We start from the raw sequence: 26951 nt of genomic DNA, 5'->3' as shown, positions 1-26951 counted from the left end.
AATTCTGACTTCTGGCCTGACAGGATATTTCCCATCACCCTCAGGCCCTGAAGTTTTCCGGCTTTTCTGGGCATGATACTACCACATGACCTTTATTCCCACAGTACAAACACAACCCCTGCTGTCTCCTCCGCGTCTTCTCACGCGAGGAGAGGCGGGTAGCCCCAATCTGCATAGGCTCCTCGGAAAATTCCTCAGAGTCTGAGGTTCCCTTGGGAAAGAAGGAAACCTCGGTCTCCCTTTCAAGCCTACGCTCTCTCAGCCGTCTATCCACCCGGATGGATAACTGCATGAGCTGATCCAAGCTATCAGGCAAGGGATATTGTACCAGTTGGTCTTTTATCTGGTTAGAAAGACCTCTTCGGTACTGGTGTCTCAGGGCTGGGTCATTCCACTGGGTATCATGGGCCAACCTCCGAAACTCCGTACAATAAACCTCAACTGGCCTTCGCCCTTGCTTAAGGATCAAAATCTGAGCCTCGGCTGAGGCTGTCTTGTCAGGGTCATCATACAACATGCCCAGTGCCGTAAAAAAAGCATCAACACTTTTAAGCGACGGACAGTCAGGCTGCAACCTATATGCCCAGACCTGTGGGTCTCCTTGTAGCAAGGAAATCACTATGCCCACCCACTGAATCTCCGACCCAGAAGACTGAGGCCTAAGCTGGAAATATAGCTTGCAGCTCTCCTTGAAACAAAAGAACTGCGAGCGATCTCCAGAAAAACGATCCGGGAGATTTACTTTCGGCTCCTTAACCCCTGAAGGTACTGCTGCTGCGGGAGCTCCGCCAGCGGCCTGCGAGGTGTGCATTTTAATGGACAAATCATTAAATTGTTGAGTCAGGACCTGCACCTGATCGACCACCTGTTGCAAAGTATTTTGAGGGGTATACTCCATATTCCCACAAAATTTCAACAGGAGTATTAGGCTGCTGAATATGTTATGCACACCAGTGCCAGCAGGAATGTACTGGTGTCTGAACGGAGAGGGATGCAAAACAAATGAACTCACAGACAGACTGGGGAATATGACATTACATACACAGAAGGTGATAGGGTAACAAAATAAACACAAAGTGAACAGAGAAGCCCAAAGGCTAAGAAACTGGGTGTCTCCCTAGTATTAGGAATGCTCAGATGGAAAGAAGCGAGATGTTGTGATTTAATACGTAGAGAACCCGAAATGCTGTTGCTAAGGGCAACAGCAAAACCCTAAAGGGTTACCAACGGGTGTGGCAGTAAACTCCTTGGTCAGAGATGGAATAATAGACACAAGGAGAGTCTCCACAATCCTAGTCCTCACTTGCAGTGCACTGGTTCAGCTTACTGCCACTAAACTGACACCTGAACACCTTGCACAGTGAGAAAGGATTTTGGCAGGCAAGTCTGAGAATACAGCCGCAAACTTGCTAGGTTCACAGAGTAGCAAAAGAACCCCAGCAGGTTAAACGACTGACTCCAGTCTTACTGCTAGGTCTGGATTGGCAGAGTGTAGTACCAAATCCCAAGGCCTATTTGCAGTAAGCAACAAACAAATACAAAGTTACACAGTACTAGCTAACTTTCAGGAACTGACTAACCAACAAAGATTCAGCAGCATCTGCCTAACCTGAGAAGAGGGTTTATATAGCAGGTGCTGTCCACGCCCCACTCAGACCTCACAGACTGTGAGCACAAAAACCAGCACCGGATCCCCTGCCGTGCACAGAGCCTGTAACCACTGCACAGCAAAAGACCCGAACCGGAGTATCAGCTACGCTCAGGTTACTCCGCTAGCACTTGTCTCCCGGTTGCCATGACGACGTGGCAGCACAGAGCAGGAGACCCTAACAAGTGCACGCGATGTTCTCCCAATGTAATATTTGTTACATTTACATTGAATCACATATATTAAATTTTTTGTATTACAAGTTATGAATTCTTTTATTTTAATTTCTGTGCCATTAATGTTTATCGACTCTATTTTTTTCTGACCTCCGCCGGGGATATTTTTACAGCCTATGCAGTCACCGCATCTATAAAAACCAGTGGAAGTAATGGATGATTTGGATAATGAAGGAGCATACATGCTCGACACCAAAGAAGATTTGAGATTAGGGGCCCTTCTATATATACACCGGGGGTTTCTCTGGCAATAAAGGACCCAGGATCATATCCTTTTTTTAAGATATCCCAATGCTTTCGCTATATCTTTTCCACACCTTTGTGTTCTTTGGTATATTGCATAATGAATGCAAATTCTGAGTTGCCCTTAGATTAGTTTTTTTTTAAAGGAATAGTGCTTTCACCAGTTTTTGCCAGTTCACATGCCCTTTCTATCTCATTTTCATTATATCCACATTTAAGAAACTGATTACTCATGATCGTAGCCTGTTCAACAAAAACTGATTCTTTTGAATAGTTTCTGTGTATACGCTTGAACTGTCCTTTAGGAATGGAACTTAACCAGTTGTCATAGTGGCAGCTAGAAATGGGAATATAACTCCCCGAATCTGTGGGTTTAGTGAAATTTTTGAATTGTATAATGTTGTCTTCAATATACACTGTTATATCGAGAAAATTAATAATCGAATCCTGGATGTCAAAAGTAAGTATAATATTTTTGCTATTATCATTTAATGAATTGCAAAAAGTATTAAGGGTTTCTCTTCCCCCTCTCCACACAAAGAATATATCGTCGATATACTGTATCTAGCGTAGGACACCAGGCTCGCTCCATGTGGGTTGTGGGTTCAGATGTTCTCTAGCTCCCACAACCCCAGAAACAATAGAGAGAGAAGGAGATTGGAATCCAATAATACACCAAAATTGTCTAACAGGTATTCACCCTTGAGGTAGAAAGATGACACATGGTATGATTCATCGAAAAACGACAGGAGACAAAGATCTCCTTTTTTAGAAAGAATGAGTGGCAGCTAGAAATGGGAATATAACTCCCCGAATCTGTGGGTTTAGTGAAATTTTGAATTGTATAATGTTGTCTTCAATATACACTGTTATATCAAGAAAATTAATCATCGAATCCTGGATGTCAAAAGTAAGTATAATATTTTTGCTATTAACATTTAATGAATTGCAAAAAGTATTAAGGGTTTCTCTTCCCCCTCTCCACACAAAGAATATATTGTCGATATATCAAGCGTAGGACACCAGGCTCGCTCCATGTGGGTTGTGGGTCCAGATGTTCTCTAGCTCCCACAACTCCAGAAACTAATTGGCATAACTTGGAGCGAACCTGGTGCCCATCGCTGTCCCCTTCCTTTGTAGGAAAAAATCATCCTTAAAGAGGAAAAAATTATTCTGTAATATGAACATAATACCCTCTATCATAAATTTTTGAAGATCCTTAGACAATGATGATAAATGTAAAAAATATTTAGATGCCCCTACACCGTCATTGTGATCAATGATGATGTAGAGGGAACTTACATCTGACATTACCAGCAGATCCCCCCGCTCCCAATTTAAACTTTTTATGACCCTTAGAAAATCTCCTGTGTCTTTCAAGTGGGACTGATTCAACAGCACCAAGGGCTGCAAATGGAAGTCAATGAATTTTGACAAATTTGCAGTGACTGATGAGACTCCGGAGATGATAGGTCTCCCTGGGGGGGGGGGGGGGTTGTGCACTTGTGCACTTTAGGCAATATATAGATTACTGGTGTAGTAGGATTTTCATTAATTATAAATGGCCCTTCTTTCTATGTGCAATATTCTTATCCACTGCCTTTTTTACAATCAAGGATAAGTGTTTGAATCAGATAATTGACGCATGACCTCAGCTTCATACGTTTGACAATCTAAAATTACTATGCCTCCCCCCTTATCGGTGGGCTTTAAGATGATTTCTTTATTTTGTGTAAGGTTTTTTAGGGCTTCCTTCTCTTTCCTTGTGAGATTTGAATTTTTATAATTGATGTCCAAATTATTTAAATCATCCAGAACTAAAGTGCTGAACGTATCTATTAATGGCCCTTTACAATGTTGAGGGGAAAAAATTGATTTGGGTCAAAATGATGTAGCCAAATCACTTTCTCTTTCATCCATGCCTATAGCATTCTGATTATGAAAAAATAAATTTTAGGGTTAATTTCCGGCCGAATTTTTGGACGTCCACGAATGTGTCAAACATGTCTATATGATTTGTGGGCGCCTATTTAAGTCCCTTTTGTAATAGGGATGTTTCATCATGTGTCAAAACATGCGTACTTAAGTTAAAAAAATTTACCATGGGGATTTCCTTTCGATTATCTTTTATGTCACCTGATGATTTCTTCTTGGACTTTCTTGTTCTTTTTTTGCATTTATTTCGCTTATTCTTTCGAACCCCACCCCTCTTTCCTCTTGGATGAGTGTAGACCTTTAACCGTAGTGGGAAATTGCAGAGTCAGGTGCGCCAGATGGACAATTTTGGCTGAAAAAATGGGGGTATGATTATAATAACACTCAGGCTAGTTGATTTTAAATAACAATTATGTTTTTTATTTAAACTAAAAATTACATCTGTATATACACAAACTGAGATCTTGCACAGTTGTGTCTGGATTGTTGTTAGTAGGTAGGGGAAGGGGATTGTGATATTGGGGGATGAGGACACTTCAGGTTGGTGGCGTCCCACCTCTGTAGTGTCTATGGTTTGTTTGAAATGTTCAGAGCCTATGGTCAGTGCTGGTATGTGAGTCCGTCTGGTAGAGAATGAAAAACAAAACAAAAAGCAAAAACAAAAGATAGGGGTACCCCCGGAGGGTCGGTGCGGCAAGGGATCTTATTGGTGGCTAATCGTTAGGTAGTGAGGGCTCTGGACATACCGTCCGCCCCTGTGCTCTGACAGTTCACTGTGTCGCTTTTCTAAGCGCACAGTGACTGTCTATGCGAATGGGGAAGCGGTCACCGTCTTGGAGAGGAGAGAAGACAACTGCTTCTAGCCCTGATGGGCTGTCTGCTGTGCCTTCTCCTCTCCTACAGAGTCCCTTACCTTATCTTCGTAGCCCCGTCTTGTATCCTCTTGCCGTCGGCCTGCTCCGTTCTCCTGCAGCGTCGCCGTTCTCCTCTCACTTCCGGGTTTGTTCAGGTCACGTGTTCAGGTCACGTGACCGCGGCGTTCTCCTTCTGTGGGGCGGCTGTTCTTCTTCGTCTGTCCTTGTTCCTCTCTCTCTTTAGGCTCTGTTAAAGTTGAAGTAAATAGCTGAAGTATTCTGCAAACAGTCTGGTGGTGTGTTTCCAACGCGTATCGGCCCGTTGCGGCCTTCGTCAGGGAATCTGACGAAGGCCGCAACGGGCCGATACGCGTTGGAAACACACCACCAGACTGTTTGCAGAATACTTCAGCTATTTACTTCAACTTTAACAGAGCCTAAAGAGAGAGAGGAACAAGGACAGACGAAGAAGAACAGCCGCCCCACAGAAGGAGAACGCCGCGGTCACGTGACCTGAACACGTGACCTGAACAAACCCGGAAGTGAGAGGAGAACGGCGACGCTGCAGGAGAACGGAGCAGGCCGACGGCAAGAGGATACAAGACGGGGCTACGAAGATAAGGTAAGGGACTCTGTAGGAGAGGAGAAGGCACAGCAGACAGCCCATCAGGGCTAGAAGCAGTTGTCTTCTCTCCTCTCCAAGACGGTGACCGCTTCCCCATTCGCATAGACAGTCACTGTGCGCTTAGAAAAGCGACACAGTGAACTGTCAGAGCACAGGGGCGGACGGTATGTCCAGAGCCCTCACTACCTAACGATTAGCCACCAATAAGATCCCTTGCCGCACCGACCCTCCGGGGGTACCCCTATCTTTTGTTTTTGCTTTTTGTTTTGTTTTTCATTCTCTACCAGACGGACTCACATACCAGCACTGACCATAGGCTCTGAACATTTCAAACAAACCATAGACACTACAGAGGTGGGACGCCACCAACCTGAAGTGTCCTCATCCCCCAATATCACAATCCCCTTCCCCTACCTACTAACAACAATCCAGACACAACTGTGCAAGATCTCAGTTTGTGTATATACAGATGTAATTTTTAGTTTAAATAAAAAACATAATTGTTATTTAAAATCAACTAGCCTGAGTGTTATTATAATCATACCCCCATTTTTTCAGCCAAAATTGTCCATCTGGCGCACCTGACTCTGCAATTTCCCATATCTAGATTGAAGTTAGAGGTACTTCAAAAAAGAGGTTGCAGCCTGAGGACAATTTAAGATACTCTTATATACGAGCGCTGGACATCCTTCCTTCTAAGCTTTAACCGTAGTGGTTGTGGTGTCTCATTCTTTCTAAAAAAGGAGATCTTTGTCTCCTGTCGTTTTTCGATGAATCATACCATGTGTCATCTTTCTACCTCAAGGGTGAATACCTGTTAGACAATTTTGGTGTATTATTGGATTCCAATCTCCTTCTCTCTCTATTGTTTCTGGGGTTGTGGGAGCTAGAGAACATCTGAACCCACAACCCACATGGAGCGAGCCTGGTGTCCTACGCTAGATACAGTATATCGACGATATATTCTTTGTGTGGAGAGGGGGAAGAGAAACCCTTAATACTTTTTGCAATTCATTAAATGATAATAGCAAAAATATTATACTTACTTTTGACATCCAGGATTCGATTATTAATTTTCTCGATATAACAGTGTATATTGAAGACAACATTATACAATTCAAAAATTTCACTAAACCCACAGATTCGGGGAGTTATATTCCCATTTCTAGCTGCCACTATGACAACTGGTTAAGTTCCATTCCTAAAGGACAGTTCAAGCGTATACACAGAAACTATTCAAAAGAATCAGTTTTTGTTGAACAGGCTACGATCATGAGTAATCAGTTTCTTAAATGTGGATATAATGAAAATGAGATAGAAAGGGCATGTGAACTGGCAAAAACTGGTGAAAGCACTATTCCTTTAAAAAAAAACTAATCTAAGGGCAACTCAGAATTTGCATTCATTATGCAATATACCAAAGAACACAAAGGTGTGGAAAAGATATAGCGAAAGCATTGGGATATCTTAAAAAAAGGATATGATCCTGGGTCCTTTATTGCCAGAGAAACCCCCGGTGTATATATAGAAGGGCCCCTAATCTCAAATCTTCTTTGGTGTCGAGCATGTATGCTCCTTCATTATCCAAATCATCCATTACTTCCACTGGTTTTTATAGATGCGGTGACTGCATAGGCTGTAAAAATACCCCAGGCGGAGGTCAGAAAAAAATAGAGTCGATAAACATTAATGGCACAGAAATTAAAATAAAAGAATTCATAACTTGTAATACAAAAAATTTAATATATGTGATTCAATGTAAATGTAACAAATATTACATTGGGAGAACATTGCGTGCACTAAAAGTTCGCTTAGGGGAACACACACGAAATATAAAAAAAGGGGTCGATACCCATGCCCTTTCATCTCATTTTAAAAGTAATCATAATTGCTCTCTTTCAGAGATCTCTAGTTTCTGTGGAATAAAGGCAATCAAACCCAGTAAAAGATATAGAGACAGCACCACACAATTAGCAAAATCAGAAATGTCTAACATTTATAAATGTAAAACACTTATACCTGGGGGTCTTAACAGCGACTTCGAATTAAAGTGGTTTCCTATAATAGATATATACATGGGTGAAGTTGTCTTTATTGAAATTCAAAGTCACTGGTGAAGTTGTCTGTATTGAAATTCAAAGTCACTGGAAAGATGTGGTATTTACTGTATTAAACAATTTTTCCCTTCTCTCGTTTTGTCTTGTATAGAAAGAAATAGACTGTTATGGACGGTTGCCATGGTTACATTCCGGGGAATTGTGGTGTTTCACAATTATTATCATGTGCCCCGAAGCGGGCCTCTATGTGGCCGATGTGTGCGGTTCACGGCGGTTACTTCCGGGAGTGCGTTCCAGAAAGAGTCATCTAGTTGGAAGCGACACTTCTGGGGGAGTAACGTCAATGCCGCACATGCACTGTATCCACACCCTTGGACCTGAATGTGAAGAGGTCCGCGTCACAGACGTCACTTCCGGGTGTGGTTTCCATGACGATGCGGGTACTATTGGACAAGTAGGAGCGACACTTTTAGTGGGAGGATCCCGGGCTCGGACACAGTACTCGTCCATAGGCCACAGAAAGTCCGTTCCGCAAATGTCATTTCCCGGCTGGTTCCCATGACAACGCGGACGGATTCAGATTTAATTCCCTTCTTAGATAATAGGAAAGTTTTAAAGAAGGCATGTTCTATTGGGGCCGTTTTATATTATTAAATTAAACATATATAGAGTGCGATCGTATCCACAGCGCTCCTTGTATACAGCGGTGACCTGTAACCATGGCAACCAGCCGAGAAAGTGTTTACAAGTAGAGAAATTGTAATGTTTTGTACTGTAAGCCTCAGTTTATGTACACAGAGGCTTATAAATACACTGTATTATCTGTAATTATGATTGTGTGCTATGTGAATGTATTTTTAAAAACATATGAATTAAGTATTGAATCAAAATGAGGTCACTTCCTTTTGAAATGTGATTGGCTGTTCACCATTTAAATAGCTGGGTATTCCACACTCCACCTATGTCTTGAAAGAGGTAATTTAGACCGAAATACATTGACTGACAAACAGGAGTGTGGACAGCCAGCTATTTTCTTCCATCCACGAAACACAGCTGAACTCTGGATCAGGTAATCTCTTGAGGAAATTGTAGTTTTTTGGAGATATAGCCCCAGAGTGTCAACATGGATGGTTCATGTTTTTAAGTTTGTTGTTTTGTGTTTTTTTGGGAATTTTATTGTATTCACTGTCTTATTGGAACTTTCCCCTACCGTTTGGGGCTTTTTGTACAATACATTTTTATGGTTTTTAAGAACATCCAGCCTTTTTCTTGAGAGGAAATTGAAAATGAAAGAAACCTTGCTGGGCTTTGCAAATCTTGCATAATTCTGTGAGAAGGGTACGCATTCTATACCTCTGAACACAAGATTTTAAAAGATACCTTGATGTGTATAGAAATCACTCCATTCTTGTGAGTGGGGTACGCTTATTCATTTTAAATTTGAGATATTGATTCTAAGTATGTTATCTTATAGTCATTGGGCATCCCATATGGTTTTGAAAGCTCTACTACACATTGGGAAGTTTGTTTTGGGTATACGTGGATCAAAACAATCTGGGTCGGAAGACAGGTCCCAAATCCCACAAGAAAGATATCTTGATGAGCTTCAAGCCATTCATGACATTGTGAGTGGGGTACGCCATTCTTCATTGATTAAAGATACCTTGATGTGCTTATTTTGCATCATTCACATAGTGAGTGGGGTATGCCTTGGCTAATATTGGATATAACATCACATACTGAGTTATATTATGTTATATAATCACGAGGAATTTTTTTTGTTCACTTAAAACTGTGTTACACTATATATATTTTTTATTTATTTCATGCACTGCATCCTTCTGAATTGAAATCAAGCATACTGTCAACAGATGGAACGACACTGAAGTCTTTTGAATAAGTGACTGCACTATATTGTTTTTTTCACTATTTAATACAAGCACCCAGGGCGGTATACCTTCCAAAAATTTGTTGTATTTGTTTATGTATTTAAGATGTTTGGTGACATCTAGGGTGGTAAACCATCTAGGGCAGCTTTGACTTGTTTAGCGCCACATAGCAGGGATTCTCTGCTTTTTTTGTCTCACGGGGACTTCATGGTGTCAGTAGACATAAAAGATGCTTACTTGCATGTTCCCATTTATCCTCCTCACAAAGATTATCTGAGATTCTCAGTACAGGATTGCCATTACCAGTTTCAGACGTTGCTGTTCGGACTTTCCACGGCACCAAGGGTATTGACCAAGGTGATGGCGGAGAGGATGGTCCTCCTTCGTTAAAAAGGAGTCAATATAATTCCTTATCTGGACGATCTCCTGATAAAAGCGAGATCCAGGGAACAGTTGGTGCAGAACATCGCACTCTCCCTGTCAATACTCCAACAACACGGTTGGATCATGAATTTTCCAAAGTCGCAGTTGGAACCAACAACAAGATTGTCCTTTTTAGGGATAATTCTGGACACAGAAGTACGGAGAGTATTTCTTCCAGTGGAAAAGGCTCTGGAAATCCAGAAAATGGTCAAACAAATATTGAAACCAAAAAGCGTGTCGATCTATCAATGCATTCGGTTGTTGGGGAAAATGGTAGCGGCCTACGAGGCCATACAGTTTGGCCGATTTCATGCCAGAGTATTCCAGTGGGACCTGTTGGACAAGTGGTCCGGATCCCACCTACACATGCGCCAGAAAATAATCCAGTCCCCCAAAGCCAGGATTTTGCTCCTGTGGTGGCTACACATTTCTCACCTACTAGAGGGACGCAGGTTTAGGATTCACGACTGGGTCCTAATAACCACGGATGCAAGTCTCCGAGGCTGGGGAGCTGTCACACAGGGGGAAAGCTTCCAAGGAAAATGGTCAAGTCAGGAAGCCTGCCTTCACATAAACGTTCTGGAATTGAGAGCCATTTACAACAGCCTTCTATAAGCGGTACATCTTCTTCAAGATCCCGTGCAGATCCAGTCGGACAATGTAACAGCAGTCGCATACATAAACAGGCAAGGCGGAAAGAAAAGCAGAGCGGCAATGGCAGAGGTGACAAGGATTCTCCTCTGGGCAGAAAGACATGTTAGAGCTCTGTCAGCAATTTTCATTCCGGGAGTGGACAACTGGGAAGGAGACTTCCTCAGCAGACACGATCTCCATCCAGGAGAGTGGGGCCTCCACCAAGAAGTCTTCGCAGAGGTGACAAGTCTTTGGGGAGTTCCTCAAGTAGACATGATGGCATCTCGTCTAAACAAGAAGCTTCAGAGATATTGTTCCAGGTCGAGAGACCCTCAAGCAATAGCAGTGGATGCACTGGTATATGTTTTCCCTCCACTTCCACTGATTCCAAAAGTTCTCAAAATAATAATAAGAACAAGAGTTTGAGCAATTTTCATTGCCCCAGACTGGCCAAGGAGGGCTTGGTATCCAGATCTTCAGGAGTTGCTCATAGAAGATCCTTGGCCTCTTCCTCCTCGAGAAGACCTAATACAGCAGGGGCCGTGTGTGTATCAAGACTTACCGCGGCTACGTGTGACAGCATGGCTGTTGAGCATCGGATCCTAGCCCAAAAGGGTATTCCCAAGGAAGTCATCCCCACTCTTATTCAGGCCAGGAAAGGAGTAACGTCTAAACATTACCACCGTATTTGGAGAAAATATGTGTCTTGGTGTGAATCCAAGAAGGCTCCTACGGAAGAGTTTGAGTTGGGACGTTTTCTCCATTTTCTACAGGCTGGTGTGGATGCGGGCCTTAGATTGGGGTCAATCAAGGTCCAGATTTCGGCCTTATCAGTTTTCTTTCAAAAACAATTGGCCACCTTTCCAGAAGTTCAGACGTTCGTTAAAGGGGTTCTGCACATCCAGCCTCCATTTGTGCCACCATGGGACCTTAATGTGGTGTTGCAGTTCCTTCAATCAGATTGGTTTGAACCTCTGCAGGAGATAGAACTGAAGTTTCTCACTTGGAAAGTGGTGATGCTTTTGGCCTTGGCATCCGCAAGGCGGGTGTCTGAGTTGGGGGCCTTGTCTCACAAGAGCCCTTACCTGATCTTCCATGAAGAAGATAGGGCAGAGTTAAGAACTAGTCAACAATTTCTTCCAAAGGTGGTTTCGTCCTTCCACATAAACCAACCTATTGTGGTGCCAGTATATACACTAAACAAAATGTAGCGCCTAGGTCGTCAATGAGTGAGAATAGTCATTAATATCACAACATTTATTTATATATAAAAAACACTAATAGTGCACATATTAAAAGTCCAAAATAAAAGCAAATGGAAAGCTACTCCTGTAAATGATGGAGATCAGGGAGGAGTATTCAAAAAACCCTGTTCCGTTTAGTAAAGTCCCTTATGGATCCTGGGAGACCATAAACAGTCACAACCTTGAATACATATTTACCACCATGATGTGAGGCGTTTAAGCAGAGCAGCGTCCGCAGATGTCAGTCCCTTACTCAATGGTGGTGATTCCAAAGGTCCACGGTCTGTGTCTCTCTTTCAGGAAACCAATCTGTATATGGCAAATGTCAGGGACTTGGTCCAGGTTTTTGATCCTCCAAGTATTTGGATAGACAGTAGGCTTGTAATAGCAGGTTCCACCAACGCGTTTCGTTGCGTTTACGCAACTTTTTCAAGGTGCTCCTGGTCCTGCTGTGTGGGGTTTTTATACCCCTTTCCAATATGGATGCTCATTTGCATATGTGACACAATTGACCTTCCCACTTCATTAAATGACCAGATTAATGACAGACATACCAGTATTAAATAATAGTCATTCACATATAAATTCATATAGATGGTAATCATATTATAATTCCCAATAAAACATAGAGAATGGTTTAAAAGAGAGTTGGTCACATGACCATTCATTTCATCTAAAAGGAAATTAATGTAAAAAACGAAATGGACTTGAGGAACTATAATATCAAAACATTAGCCCCTGATGATCATATATAGCCATGTATTAGATATACCTCGAACCTAAGTTGGATCGTGTTGCCGAACAGCTGTATACAATCGATACATTCAACAGAGGGCGTCACGTCTAAGTGCACACCTTGATGATGCGGCGCAACAGGCGTCGCGTCATCTCACTGTCTCCTCGTACATTCCGTCGCCGTGTAGACAGACGCGGCATAACAGTCTCAATGTCACGTCATCACCCGGCGTCTACTAAGGGTAATTCTACACACAGAAAACGTTCCAATGGTTGTCAGGGCGACGCGTATACATACACGTCGTCCATGCAATCTGGTTAGAATGGCTCGTGTTTTCAATTATTGGTAATGGGAATAAAAAGGAAAGATATTAGAATAAAAAGGAACCATAGTGGGATTCAGAGTAGTTTGTAATCAATATTATTAACCCTCTGGTATATTTACTGGATCCGTGTGAAATAATGATCAACATATATATATATACTTCTTGTATTACATCTCATTTCTTATTATTTTTTATTTTTATCATTATTATTATAATTTATTTTTTATTAATATTTTTTTATATATATTTTTATTATTTATATATATACTTCATTATTATTTTCTATATTTCATGTATATTTATTGTTGGTACATTGTTTTCATAATTCCAAGTACATAACATAATCTAGACCCACTGATTCTAACCATGAAAAAAATAGTAATAAAAAACAATAGCAGTAATACTGTATATTCTAAAGAGTATACATATATTAGGTCTAAGAAGTCCCCTATTATAGTCTATATCAATATTTACATGCATATGGAATGGAGAAACCATGGAGTCATAAATGATAAACAGATATATGGATAAATGGAAACAACCAAATCGAGGTTTCATATTTATGAAGAGGGAGGGAGAGGGGAAGACAACGGATAGGGGAAGGAATGGAGGGGGAGGTGGAGGGAGGGGGGTGAGGGAAAAGATGGGGGAAAGGAGAGATGCAAAGAGGGGATCATCCGGAACACCAAAGGACTATATGTAATATTATAAAACTGTACTGAGTTCCATTGCTTCGTTTAATCCTAAAGGGTGGATAGTATTAAGCTTGAACATCCAATACAGTTCTTGTTTACACAGATTCCTGTATCGATCCCCACCCCTCTTTGTAATTTCTATATGTTCAATAGCTGTCAGACAGAGGGAGCTCGGATCACCATATGAATATCCCTAAAATGTCTAGACACACTATGCGTCTGTACTCTGTTAATGATATTACGTCGATGTTCCAAAAAATGAATTTTAATACTCCTTGTGGTGCGTCCCACATATCTTTGGTTGCAACCACATGAAAGGAGATAGATAATATAATCAGAGTTGCAATTCATAAAACTAGTAAGGGCATATTCTTCCCCTTCTTTAATTTGAATATGTGTAGTTTTCTTGGGTATATATTTACATGTGGTGCATCTCGTGGCCCCACAACGGTGGAAGCCTTTGGGTCGCACTAGTAACCAAGTCTCCCTCGTATTCCCCTCATCTTCCTCCAAAATATGTATATCTTTCATATAACTAGGAGCAAGAATATTTTTAAGTGAACGATTCTTCTTAAATATAAATTTGGGTTTATTAGATATATGACCCCTCAGAAGGGTATCTTGATTCAGAATCCTAAAATTCTTACATATTATTCTTTTAATCTGCATGCTTTCACTATTAAAAGTGGATATAAAGGCTATCTCCTCTGACTGATCATGGCTAGTCTTATTAGTATCAGTACTTCTAGTTTTCTCTACTCGTGTCTTTGGTCTAAGTAATTCATTCCTATCTAGATCCAAGACCTCTTTGATGTTCTTTTTAAGTGGTGATTGTGGGTAGCCCCTATTAATAAAAGCCTCCATCATAGATTCAGCTTGTTCTAGGAATTTCCCGTTCTCAGTACAATTGCGTCGTAGACGCAAAAATTGACCCTTTGGGATGTTCTTCTTCCAAGGGGGGTAATGGGCACTCTGGTAGTGCAGATAGGAGTTGGTGGCAACCTCCTTGTTATAATTAGAGGTGTAAATTTTACCATCCCTGGCTTCCAGAGTTATATCCAGGAAGTTGGTGGTCAAAGGGTGATAGGAGTGCATAAATTTCAAATTAAAATGATTTGAATTGAGACTAGAAACAAAATTCTGTGCTGAAAAAAGATCCCTATCCCAAATAATAAATAAATCATCGATATAACGGCCATAGAGGACCAGGTTCGCACCAAAGCCACTCCCCCACACATGGGCGTCCTCAAACACGCCCATGTAGAGGTTGGCATAGCTCGGCGCAAACCTGGTCCCCATGGCCGTACCCATTAGCTGTAAATAAAAAGTGTCCATGAATAAGAAATAATTGTGCTGTAATATGAAGGAAATAGCATCCAATAAGAAAATCCCGTGTCTCGCTGAGAGGTCACCATCCATCCGTAGTCTGGTTGCTATTGCATCACGACCTAGATCGTGTGGAATGTTGGTATATAGACTCTGTACGTCAAGAGTCAAAAAAGCGTACGTATCTTTCCAAACAAAGTCCTGTATTAGTTGGAGAAAATGAGTGGTGTCTTTGATGTGTGACCTCAAAGACGAGACACGGGGTTGAAGAATAGAGTCCACATAAAACGACAGATTAGAAGACAAAGAACCAATACCAGAGATGATAGGGCGCCCGGGAGGTGAACTAAGTGTTTTATGAATTTTGGGGAGGTGATAATAGATCGGAGTAGTGGGGTGTTTAATAAACAAAAAATTAAATTCCTCCCTGGAAATAACTCCGTCCGCCAGGGCTTCATCAAGAAGATGCTGTAACTCTTTAAGAAAGAGAGGAGTAGGATCACTTGGCAATTGTTTATAGAATTTAATATCCCCCAATTGTCGGTGTGCCTCAAGAAGGTAATCCTTCTTATCCTGCACCACCAGTCCCCCCCCCCCCTTATCGGCCTCTCTAAAGACAAGGGAATTGTCCCTAGTAAGATCTCTAAGAGCTTTACGTTCCCACTTATTCAGGTTGGTGGTTGATCTTAAACCACCATTTTTCCCCGGTTGACATAGATTCCTGAAGTCCTCTAGTGTGGTTTTATAGAAACATTCGACCATTGCACTCTTATAAGTGAGAGGATAAAACTCTGACCTGCGTCTGAAAGTGCTCCTCTGTACATCGAACAATTTTCTAGGGTTTGATGGGGGTGAGGTCAAGTTTTCCTCCAATAGTTGTAACATCATTACAGCCGGGTCATCACTAGAGTCAAGAGTGATGGCGAGGCCCTCCTCGTGATGTAATTTCATATTCCGTTGTATAAAATATCGCTTCCTACACAGAGTCCGCACAAACCTGTTCAACTCTATAAAGAGATTGAATATATTTGGGGTGCTGGTAGGCGCAAATCCTAATCCTTTAGTTAGAAGTGTTTTTTCAGTATTGGTGAGTATTTTACTCGAGAGGTTAAAAATGTTTGTGGGGATCTTGTCTATATCTTTTAATCCCAATCTCTTGTTTGTCTTCTTTTTCCCCCCTCTGCACCCTCTGCACTTCTTGGTCTTCCTCTTTTTGGAGTTCTTCCAAAGGTGGTTTCGCCCTTCCACATAAACCAACCTATTGTGGTGCCAGTAGCTACTGACACTTTCACTGATTCCCAGTCTCTAGATGTGGTTAGAGCTTTGAAGATTTATGTCGCAAGAACAGCTCGATTATGGAAAACAGAGGCTCTGTTTGTCCTGTATGCTCCCAGCAAGATTGGGTGTCCTGCTTCTAAGCAGACTATTGCACGCTGGATCAGAGGGACAATTCAGCACGCTCATTCTACCGCAGGCTTGCCAGTACCGAAGTCGGTGAAGGCCCATTCTACTAGGAAAGTGGGCTCATCCTGGGCGTCTGCCCGGGGCGTCTCGGCTTTACAACTTTGCCGAGCAGCTACTTGGTCAGCGTCAAACACATTTGCTAAATTTTATAAGTTTGACACCTTGGCCGATGAGGACCTCAAGTTCGATCAATCGGTCCCCCTCCTCCAGACCTCAGTTATAGGAACTGTGCCTAGGGAGACGGACATTTCGAGGAAAGGATTCACTTTTATACTAATGGTGAGATTCATACCAGCTCACACCATTTACAGCAACATGCTGAAAACAAATGAAACACAACTTGTGTAACTATAAAGAACAAACTGCAGATAAAGTACGCACTGGGTCGGGTGCCCAGCATCCTCTACGGACTAGGAGAAAAGGATTTACCGTCAGGTAATTAAAATCCTATTTTCTCTTACGTCCTAGAGGATGCTTGGGTCCACACTAGTACCATGGTGATGTACCAAAACTCCCAGTACGGGAGGGACAGCGTGGATGCTCCTGCAGAACTGATTGACCAAACTTTAGGTCCTCAGAGGCCAAAGTATCGAATTTGCAGTACTTAGCAAATGTGTTCGACCCCGACCAAGTAGCCGCTCGGCAAAGCTGTAAAGCCGAGACACCCCGGGCAGCCGCCCAGGAAGAACTCACCTTACGAGTAGAGTAGGCCTTAACAGATTTTGGACACGGCAAGCCTGGCGTAGAATAAGCATGATGGATAGTGAATCTGATCCAGCGAGAAATCATCTGCTTAGAAGCAGGACACAACTTTTGGAAGAAACTGCTGAACGTCCTGAGCTCAGCTCTATCTCCATGGAAAATCAAGTAGGGGCTTTTGCAGGACAATGCCCCCAATTCAGACACCGTTGCTAATGCCAACAGTGTGACCGCCTTCCAAGTGAGAAACTTGACCTCAACCTCCTGTAGAGGCTCAAACCAATCCGATTGCAGGAACTGCAACACCACGTTAAGATCCCAAGGTGCCGTAGGAGGCACAAAAGGAGGCTGGATGTGCAGAACCCCTTTCAGAAAAGTCTGAATCTCCGGGAGAGAAGCCAACTGTTTCTGGAAGAAAATGGATAGGGACGAAATCTGGACCTTTACGGATTCCAACCTCAGGCCCATATCCACACCCAGGGGTGGAACTACCGGAGACAACAGAGTCGGATGCCGCCGGGCTCTTAGCCCTGAAGGGGGCATCTCCTCCATTGCCCCCAGGTTCCATGCCCTTCCTTCTATACTCAGTGCTCTCCTGAGTGATCTGATCGTGGCCAGGAGAAAGTGCGGGCGTATAGGCACGGGAGCGGAACGGCTGTCACTGTGAGGAGACACTGGATGGGAGGGAGCGAGAGAGCCTCAGCAGCAGAGGTCAGGGGCTGAACAAACATGATGAGTATGTGCTATTCGTAATGGGTGGGGTGTATGTGGGGGGGGACTGCTGAGCATCGACAACAGTGACTGTAGCAAATCACTTGTGAAAGATGCAGACCCTGCAGAGAGATCTGTCTCTCTTCTCACAATACAAAAGTGATTTGTTGCATTCACTGCTGTCGTTTCTCAGCAGCCCCTTGGAGGACCCCTACTACCTGTAATCTACGTGTGTGAGGAGAGAGGCTGCCAGCATGTAGTACCAGCAGCATGCTGCCCCCTATACAGACAGAAGAACTAGTCAGCAAGTTTGGGCATCCTGGTGTGCACTGTGCAGAGCCCCCTGCCCCTGCTCACTGCCCCAACAGGAGGTCAGGACCCTGCTGAGGTAATGGCACTGCGTCCTACTACATATTTGTGCTGCTGCTGACAGGTCATACACTGCACCCTGTATACTGCAGCACTGATTCAATATAAAGTATGTGACTTGCTCCTTATACTGTGATCCAGCGCTGCAGTATACAGGAGTGCAGAGTAGGACCTGTTCCTGGGCCTTATACAGTGACTTAGAGGCCATTATCATGAATTGCATATTCAATGCGATCTAGGCGGGATCTTATCACCTAGGATCGCATTGCAATATGCGATCCTATCACCCCAATGTATTATTCTGCACACGCCGGGACAGGACTCCAAAAGGAGCCTGTCCCTGTGATGTGCTGTGATGGCTGCTGTAGCTTCTGTGCATGCGCGGTCAGCTAAGATCACACGGCACAGTGGCCACTTCCAGGGAGTGTTCCGGGGGAGCCCTCTGCCCAGCCACAAGTGCGATGTGTAGCCCATAAGCTACAATGGGCTACCTCCATTTTCAGATGGCAGTAGCTGCGGGTGCCTATTTTGGGAATGCATCGCATTCCAGATATTGACACATCAGGCAGCATCTCATCCTCCATAGAAACCTATTGGGGGTGTGGCTGCCAGCGGAAATGGAGCGATTGCAGCAGGTATCTGCAATATCTGCTGCGGTCCCTCCTTCTTACATTTGGGAGATACTTAATATTTGCAGTTTACCCCCGAATTTTTGAGGCTATAGCCGCAAATATACAATATAAATGGGCCCCTTACCGCTGCAGCATATGGGAGTGGAGAGTATGGCTTAGATAAACAATGCAAATAGTGCAGAATATCAGGGGACTTGTTTAGCTTATCTAAACCAGCGATCACCATCAGGGGAGTACACCGGCGTACCAGGCCTGGACTTAAGGGTTCCTGGCTGTGTCATCTGTACTGGGCCACACAAAGTCTGACACTAGCCCCAGTTTCTGTGCAAAGTCCTGGACACTGACTCCTATCCTGGAATCTTTATTCAACCTGATGTACCACTGGTGAGTCGCTGGGATATCAGAGCCAGTGGCGGATCTTGCCACGGGCAATCGGTACTTTTGCCCGGGGCGCCGCCTTCCGGAGGGCGCCGGCGCCATCCGGAGGGCGCCGCACCAGGGCAAGATCCGCCACTGTGCCCCCCGCAGTGCCCTGCTGTGCCCCCCCCGCTTTGAAGGGAACCAGACGCGTAGCGTCTAGTTTCCCTTCATTGAGAGGACCTTAGTTGTGTGGTGCGCGATGACGTCATCGCGCACCGCACAGCAAAGGTCCTCTCCATGAAGGGAAACTAGACGCTACGGTCTAGTTTCCCTTCATGTAGAAAACCTTTGCTGTGCGATGCGCGATGACGTCATCGCGCACCGCACAGCATAGTGGCACAGACACTAGGGGTCATAATTGACCTCTAGTGTCTATGCTGTTCTATGGGAGAGACGTAATAACGTCTCTCCCAAAGATCGAAGAGAGGAGAGGAGAAGAGCGGCGCCTCCGGCGGAGGGGTCTGCAGCGGTCTGGATCAGGAACGGGGATGGTAAGTATACTTTTTTTTTATTTAATTTTTTCTTTCAGCGTCATGACCATGCCCCCATTTGAAGCCACGCCCCTATATTTTGCCCGGGGCGCCACAAGGCCAAGAACCGGCCCTGATCAGAGCCCGTCCCGGCACTCACTGAGAAGTTATGTAACAACATCACTTCCTCCCTTGTCCTCTCAGCTGTTCGAATGTTCATGCGACAACAGTCATTGGCATATGCGCAAGCTGGAGCCATGGGGGGGGGGAGGGCAACACCATGCATTTCGCCTCCGGGCATCTGGTATGAACTTACGCCTCTGTCCACACCTGCTTGCAGGAAGAGGAGAAACCTTTCCAGTTGAAACTCCACCGTAGGAAACTTCTTGAACTCACACCAAGTTACATATTTTTTCCAAATATGATGGTAATGTTTAGACGTTACTGCCTTCCTAGCCTGTATAAGGGTAGGAATAACCTTGTTCGGAATGCCCTTCCGAGCTAATATCTGGCGTTCAACCTCCATGCCATCAAACGTAGCCGCGGTAAGTCTTGATAAGCGAACGGCCCCTGCTGCAGCAGGTCCTCCCGAAGAGGAAGAGGCCTCAGCTCTTCTAGCAGTAGATCCAGAAGAACCGCGTACCATGCCCTTCTTGGCCAGTCCGGAGCAATGAGGATTGCCTGAATTCTTGTTCTCCTCATGAGTTTTAGAACTCTTGGAATGAGTGGAAGTGGAGGAAACACATACACTGACTGAAACACCCACGGAGACACTAGGGCGTCCACCGACACGGCTTGCGAGTCCCTCGACCTGGAACAATACCGCCGAAGCTTCTTGTTGAGACGAGAGGCCATCATGTCTATTTGAGGTACACCCCAAAGATCTGTTACCTCCGTGAACACCTCCGGATGGAGTCCCCACTCTCCGTGATGAAGATCGAGTCTGCTGAGGAGGTCCGCTTCCCAGTTGTCTACTCCCGGAATGAAGATTGCTGACAGCGCCTACCCGTATTTTTCTACCCAGAGGATGATTCTTGTTACCTCTGACATTGCAGCTCTGCTCTTCGTTCCGCCCTGTCAGTTTATCTAAACCACCGTTGTTACATTGTCCGACTGCACTTGAATGGCTCGTTCTCGCAGAAGATGGGCCGCTTCGAGAAGACCGTTGTAGACGACTCTTAGTTCCAGAATGTTTATTTGAAGACTGGATTCCATGCTTGACCACCTTCCTTGGAAGGTTTCCCCCTGAGTGACCGCGCCCCCCATCCTTCCCCAGAGAGTGGCCTCAGCCCACACACAACGTTGAACCGGGCATGATTTTGGGAGCGTGACCTAATCGCGGGAGGCATGGCCACGCCCCCTTGTGCAAAAAGTGAAGTGCCAAGCAGGGTGTAGGGGTCAGGAGGGGGGGCCCTGAGCCCCTCAGCCAGAGTCAATTTGAGGGGGGGAGTGTGATCACTTCCCCCCACTACCCGAACAGGCAGAGGCTCAGCAGTAGCAGCAGCCTCACTGCAGCATAGCACACTGCAGCATGTGCTGTGAGGCCAAGCTGAGTGCTTATGCTACTGCCCAGTGAGGAGGGAGGGGGTAGGGAGTGCGGTGGACCAGGGCCCCACCGAGCCCTCCATCAGTCCGTGGCCTGAGTAATTAGTACCCATTTCCTCCCTCTCGGCATAACAGCTGACATCCTACAGAGCCGCTGCTGTAGGGGTAACGGCGCCTCCGAGAGACATGAGGAGGAGAAGGCAGAGGAGGAGCAGCGCCGGAGTCGGGACCTCCTGCAGGTACTGGGGCAGTGCTGTGGAGGGAATGAGGGATGTACCTGGCATAATATGTATAATGGGCTCTACCTGGCCACATAATGTGTATAAGGTGCTCTACTGTGTGGGTACTACTGTGCAGTGTAATGTGACTAACGGACGCTAGCACCATGGGGATCCCCTTGTGATTTTTTTTTTCTACAAAGCCCAGGGTGGATCATGGGCTGAACTGTGATGTCCCCTGTCAGCTCTGGCTGGGATAGTTTGGCGCCACTGTAGTGGGAAGATTCCCCCCCCCCCCTCCTCAGCAACAGCTTAGCCCGGGAAGATGGCCCCCACACTGATTGGCCCCCCAGGTTGCAGGGCAAAAGACACCTGGGGCGGGCTGTTGCTGGGGCCCTGGGAGCCAGTCATTAAGGAGGACGGGGGAGGTCCAGAGTTAGGGAGACCCATATAAGCGGGTCCCCAGCGTGGGAAGGAGAGTCCCTGGAGGAATGGGAAAAAGAGTACCTGGGGAATCCAGTCATGTAACTCCCGCTGGAGAACTGTGCTGACCAGCCGCTGTGGTGTGGAGCTGTTGCCCATCCTGGGGAGTCGAGATTCCCGCCGGGATCGTTCACCCCGTCCAGCGCTTGGTGAAGAGCTGCCAGTGCCTGCTGCTGTGTGATCCGGAGGCTGGGAGAAAAGACCTGGCCAGGAGACAGGACCCCTGAGGAGGATGAGCCATCTTCACCGCTGCCTGCCAGAGAAGAGGATCGCGGGGACGACTGGAGGACCCCGGCGCGGATCCAGGCTGAAGAGGAGCGTGTGGAGAGACGGGCCCCGCTGGAGAACCTCCCAGGCTGCCGCTCCAAGAAGACGCGGACCGGAGGAGAGCGCGCGGGCACTGCAGAGGACGACCCCGGAGGAGGAGAGAGGACCCCTGCAAGGACCCCCGGATGGAAGAAGAGAGGAGACGCAGGGAGGAGGACCCCGGTGACCAGAAGCGAGGACCCGGAGAAGACCCCAGCGGTGAGAGAGGACGGTGCGGACCAGCGGAGAGAAGACAGCGCCGACCAGATCCTGCGGCAGTGCAGAAGACCCCGGGACACCACGGACCTCAGCGCAAGGTTGCATCCCCGGTGCAGTGCTCTGCATCCCGGATGGCGCCGAAGACAAGGAGCGGTCCGAGGTGGCAGAAGCGCCGCAGCAGTGGGTGAGATCACCATAAAGCCCTTCCGCTGCGTAACTCTGCCCTGTAACTCCCTTCCGCTGCCAAACTCTGCATAATGGGGGACATATTATTTAAAAGGGGGTAGGCTCCCCTTTATCTGTGCCATTTTTTAACCCCTTCTGCTGCACCACTCTGCAAAAAGGGGGTTAGTATGAAACGGGGTAGACTCCCCACCCAGCAGTTTGAAAGCTAATGTGAATGTACTTATCTGCAATTGAGTTATTCTGGTATCTATAGTTCCCTCATGCAAGCTCCGCCCAGCAGTTTAAAAGCTAATGTGAATGTACTTGTCTGCAATTGAGTTATGCTGGTATTTATAGTTCTCTTATGCAAGCTCCGCCCAGCAGTTTAAAAGCTAATGTGAATGTACTTGTCTGCAATTGAGTTATGCTGGTATCTATAGTTCTCCCCTGCAAGCTCCGCCCAGCAGTTTAAAAGCTAATGTGAATGTACTTGTCTGCAATTGAGTTATGCTGGTATTTATAGTTCTCCCATGCAAGCTCCGCCCCCAGCAGTTAAAAGCTAATGTGAATGTACTTGTCTGCAATTGAGTTATTCTGGTATCTATAGTTCTCTTATGCAAGCTCCGCCCAGCAGTTTAAAAGCTAATGTGAATGTACTTGTCTGCAATTGAGTTATGCTGGTATCTATAGTTCTCTCATGTAAGCTCCGCCCAGCAGTTTAAAAGCTAATGTGAATGTACTTATCTGCAACTGAGTTATGCTGGTATTTATAGTTCTCCCATGCAAGCTCCGCCCCCAGCAGTTAAAAGCTCATGTGAATGTACTTGTCTGCAATTGAGTTATGCTGGTATCTATAGTTCTCTCATGCAAGCTCCGCCCAGCAGTTTAAAAGCTAATGTGAATGTACTTACTGTATCTGCAATTGAGTTATGCTGGTATCCATAGTAGAGAAGCCATAGCCAGCCTGTTTCAACCGTGCACCTGTTTCCTGCTTACCTGCCGCTTGTTAATGCTAACGCTGGTTACGCTGGTTAACGCTGGTTAATGCTAACGCTGGCTAGTAGAGAAGCCATAGCCAGCCTGTTTCAACCGTGCACCTGTTTCCTGCTGACCTGTCACTTGTTAATTTTGTTAGAATAATAAAATGGAGTTGGATCCTGTATATGTGTGTTTTGTCATTGTGTCTTAGGGGTAAAGCAGGTCTGCCGCTCTGATCACCCGAACCTGATTCATATCATCACCCCCACAATTAGTTTAAGTTTCCGGCACTGGAATTGTGGGTGTTTCAGTTTGCTACACTTCAGTAATGTGAATAACGGACAGTACTGTGAGGTGTAATGTGAATAACGGACGGTACTGTGCGGTGTAATGTGAATAACGGATGGTACTGTGCGGTGTAATGTGAATAACAGACGGTACTGTGAGGTATAATGTGAATAACGGATGGTACTGTGAGGTGTAATGTGAATAACAGACGGTACTGTGAGGTGTAATGTGAATAACGGACGGTACTGTGCGGTGTAATGTGAATAACGGATGGTACTGTGCGGTGTAATGTGAATAACAGACGGTACTGTGAGGTGTAATGTGAATAACGGATGGTACTGTGCGGTGTAATGTGAATAACAGACGGTACTGTGCGTTGTAATGTGAATAACAGACGGTACTGTGCGGTGTAATGTGACTAACGGACACAACTGTGCGGTGTAATGTGAATTGGTACTATTCTGTGGCTCTTAAGGTCTAGAACTGCCCCTGTCACCAATTTTAAAATATATTTTTCTTTTCAAATGTAACATAACCCCAATTCAGTACAGAGGAGGTGGCATTGAAACATACCCTTGCTCCGGGCACCATGACACCTAGCTACACCTCTGATAAGAGGCACTACTGTGGACATTGTGTATAAGGGATGGTACTGTGTGGCGTAACGTGAATACTATGTGGTGTAATATGAATTGTGGGTACCATTGTGGCCATGCCCCTCCCTTCTGTTACCACACCCCTTTTTGCAGTGCGCATTGTTCCTTTTTTAAGGATGAGAGGGCGCCAATTTATAATTTGCAGGGGGGCGCCAAACACTCCAGCACTGGCCCTGGCTGGGAATCACAAGCAAAGGACGCACACTGAAGCAGCTTCTCTCCCACCCATGATGCCAGGGTTACCCTGGCTCATTCTGGTACCCTCTTTTTGTTATCTGCTGCTATGTCCTACTTTGTTGTGCTGGTGTAAACAGACAGATCAGCCACTTATATCACTCAGACTACACCCTCTGACCCCTTTATTTGGGAACGCAACCTTCCCTCCAGGTTTGTCTATGTATCTGTTTGACTTGTGACATCAGAATGAGGATACAAATGTCATCCAGCTGGCGGATTCCTCAGGGCTTCTGGGATATGTGATTTCAGCTGTTTTTATACATTTGTGAAATAATACAGATCCAAAACCAAAACATGTGAGGGTGGTTTTGGCAAAACACGGGGGTCGGCGCACATCTCTAATCTGCACCTCACCTTTATATCTAGTCATTTTTTTGCTGACACATGACACACCCCTATGTACTCCAAACTCCTCGCTTCCTCTAATCTCTCCCTTCGCAACAAACTCTGGTGGTCATTCCGAGTTGTTCGCTCAGTAAATTTCATCGCATCGCAGCGATTTTCCGCTTAGTGCGCATGCGCAATGTTCGCACTGCGACTGCGCCAAGTAAATTTGCTAAGAAGTTAGGAATTTTACTCACGGCTTTTTCTTCGTTCAGGCAATCGTAGTGTGATTGACAGGAAGTTTGTGTTTCCGGGCGGAAACTGGCCGTTTTATGGGCGTGTGGGAAAAAACGCTACCGTTTCTGGGAAAAACGCGGGAGTGGCTGGAGAAACGGAGGAGTGTCTGGGCGAACGCTGGGTGTGTTTGTGACGTCAAACCAGGAACGACAAGCACTGAACTGATCGCAGATGCCGAGTAAGGTTGAAGTTACTCAGAAACTGCTAAGACTTGTGTAATCGCAATATTGCGAATCTTTCGTTCGCAATTTTACTATGCTAAGATTCACTACCAGTAGGCGGCGGCTTAGCGTGTGCAATGCTGCTAAAAACAGCTTGCGAGCGATCAACTCGTAATGACCACCTCTGTACTGATGCTAATGCTCTTCACCATCTCTTGGCTCTTTCATACAGTTACACATGCCTACAAATAATTGGGAACCACCTTAAATGTGATTGCTATTAATAATGGTTGCAATGGGGAAATAGAAGTGATTGCATGGTAATTTTAAGGACAGGGCCTAGGGTCTAAAGGCCATCTGTAACCCAGATGCTTTTTGGGTTGTGTTAAATTAGTTTTAGATGCTTTTTTAACACTCCTGGCACCGCTTGAGATTAAGGGGGGCATTCAGCGCTGATCGCCGCTCAGATCCGAACTGCGCATGCCTCTGAGCTGCAATGCGCAGGCGCGTCAGATCGCTGGTCAGTGATGGGATGGTGCGAAGGAGCCATTCGGACGGGCGCTCGCAAGGTGATTGACAGGAAGAGGCCGTTTGTGGGTGGCAACTGACCATTTTCATGGAGTGTCCAGAAAAATGCAGCCGGGCTGAAGCATTTTCAGGGAGGGTGTCTGACGTCATCTCTGGCCCCGAACAGCGGGATTCAATCGCACTGCTAGAGTTAGTCCTGGGCTGTGCACAGACTGCACAAACAGCTCAGCTACACATGCGATCGCACACTTGCACAGCTAAAATACACTCCCCCTGTAGGCGGCGACTATCTGATCGCAGGACAGCAAAAAAACGCAGCCCAGCGATCAGATCTGAATTAAGCCCTAAGTTACTAGTCACTTAGTAATAAAATAGCTATAATTATTAATTTTGGTGCTTAAATTGAAAAGGAAAATTGTTGAGGATAATGGGTATACGTGGTATAAACACGTAGATTCTCCAATTACTAGACTGTGTTACATGCTTCTATGGTCTGATATGACCGCAATACAGACTAATCCCTCCTTGCAAATGTCATATTCCTTATAAAATATTAATTTTTATGTCTTAATATGGGCAGGTACATTTTACATAGGTAGAATTAGGGACACGTTCTACATAGCTTACACAGTTTAAAGTTTGGACAGGAAGAAACCTTCATATACATCCACTGCCATAAAATGTAGAAGACCTTTAGAACTAGGCTCAGCTGCACAATTGTGACATCACAGTTACAATTACATCACAGTCACTGCTGACATCACGCAGCTACTTATACAGCTGCTGAAGCCCCTGAGTTCCAGTTTTCAGACGCTCTAGACTGAAGACACATCTTGCGATATATTCTCTAAAGGGCCCTGTTCCTGTCGGATGACAAAACATGGGAACGAATAGGAGAAAAAAAATACGAGA

Source organism: Pseudophryne corroboree, chromosome 12 (genome assembly GCF_028390025.1).
Source record: "Pseudophryne corroboree isolate aPseCor3 chromosome 12, aPseCor3.hap2, whole genome shotgun sequence".
NCBI lineage: Eukaryota > Metazoa > Chordata > Amphibia > Anura > Myobatrachidae > Pseudophryne > Pseudophryne corroboree.
Note: the sequence above shows the minus strand (reverse complement) of the source record.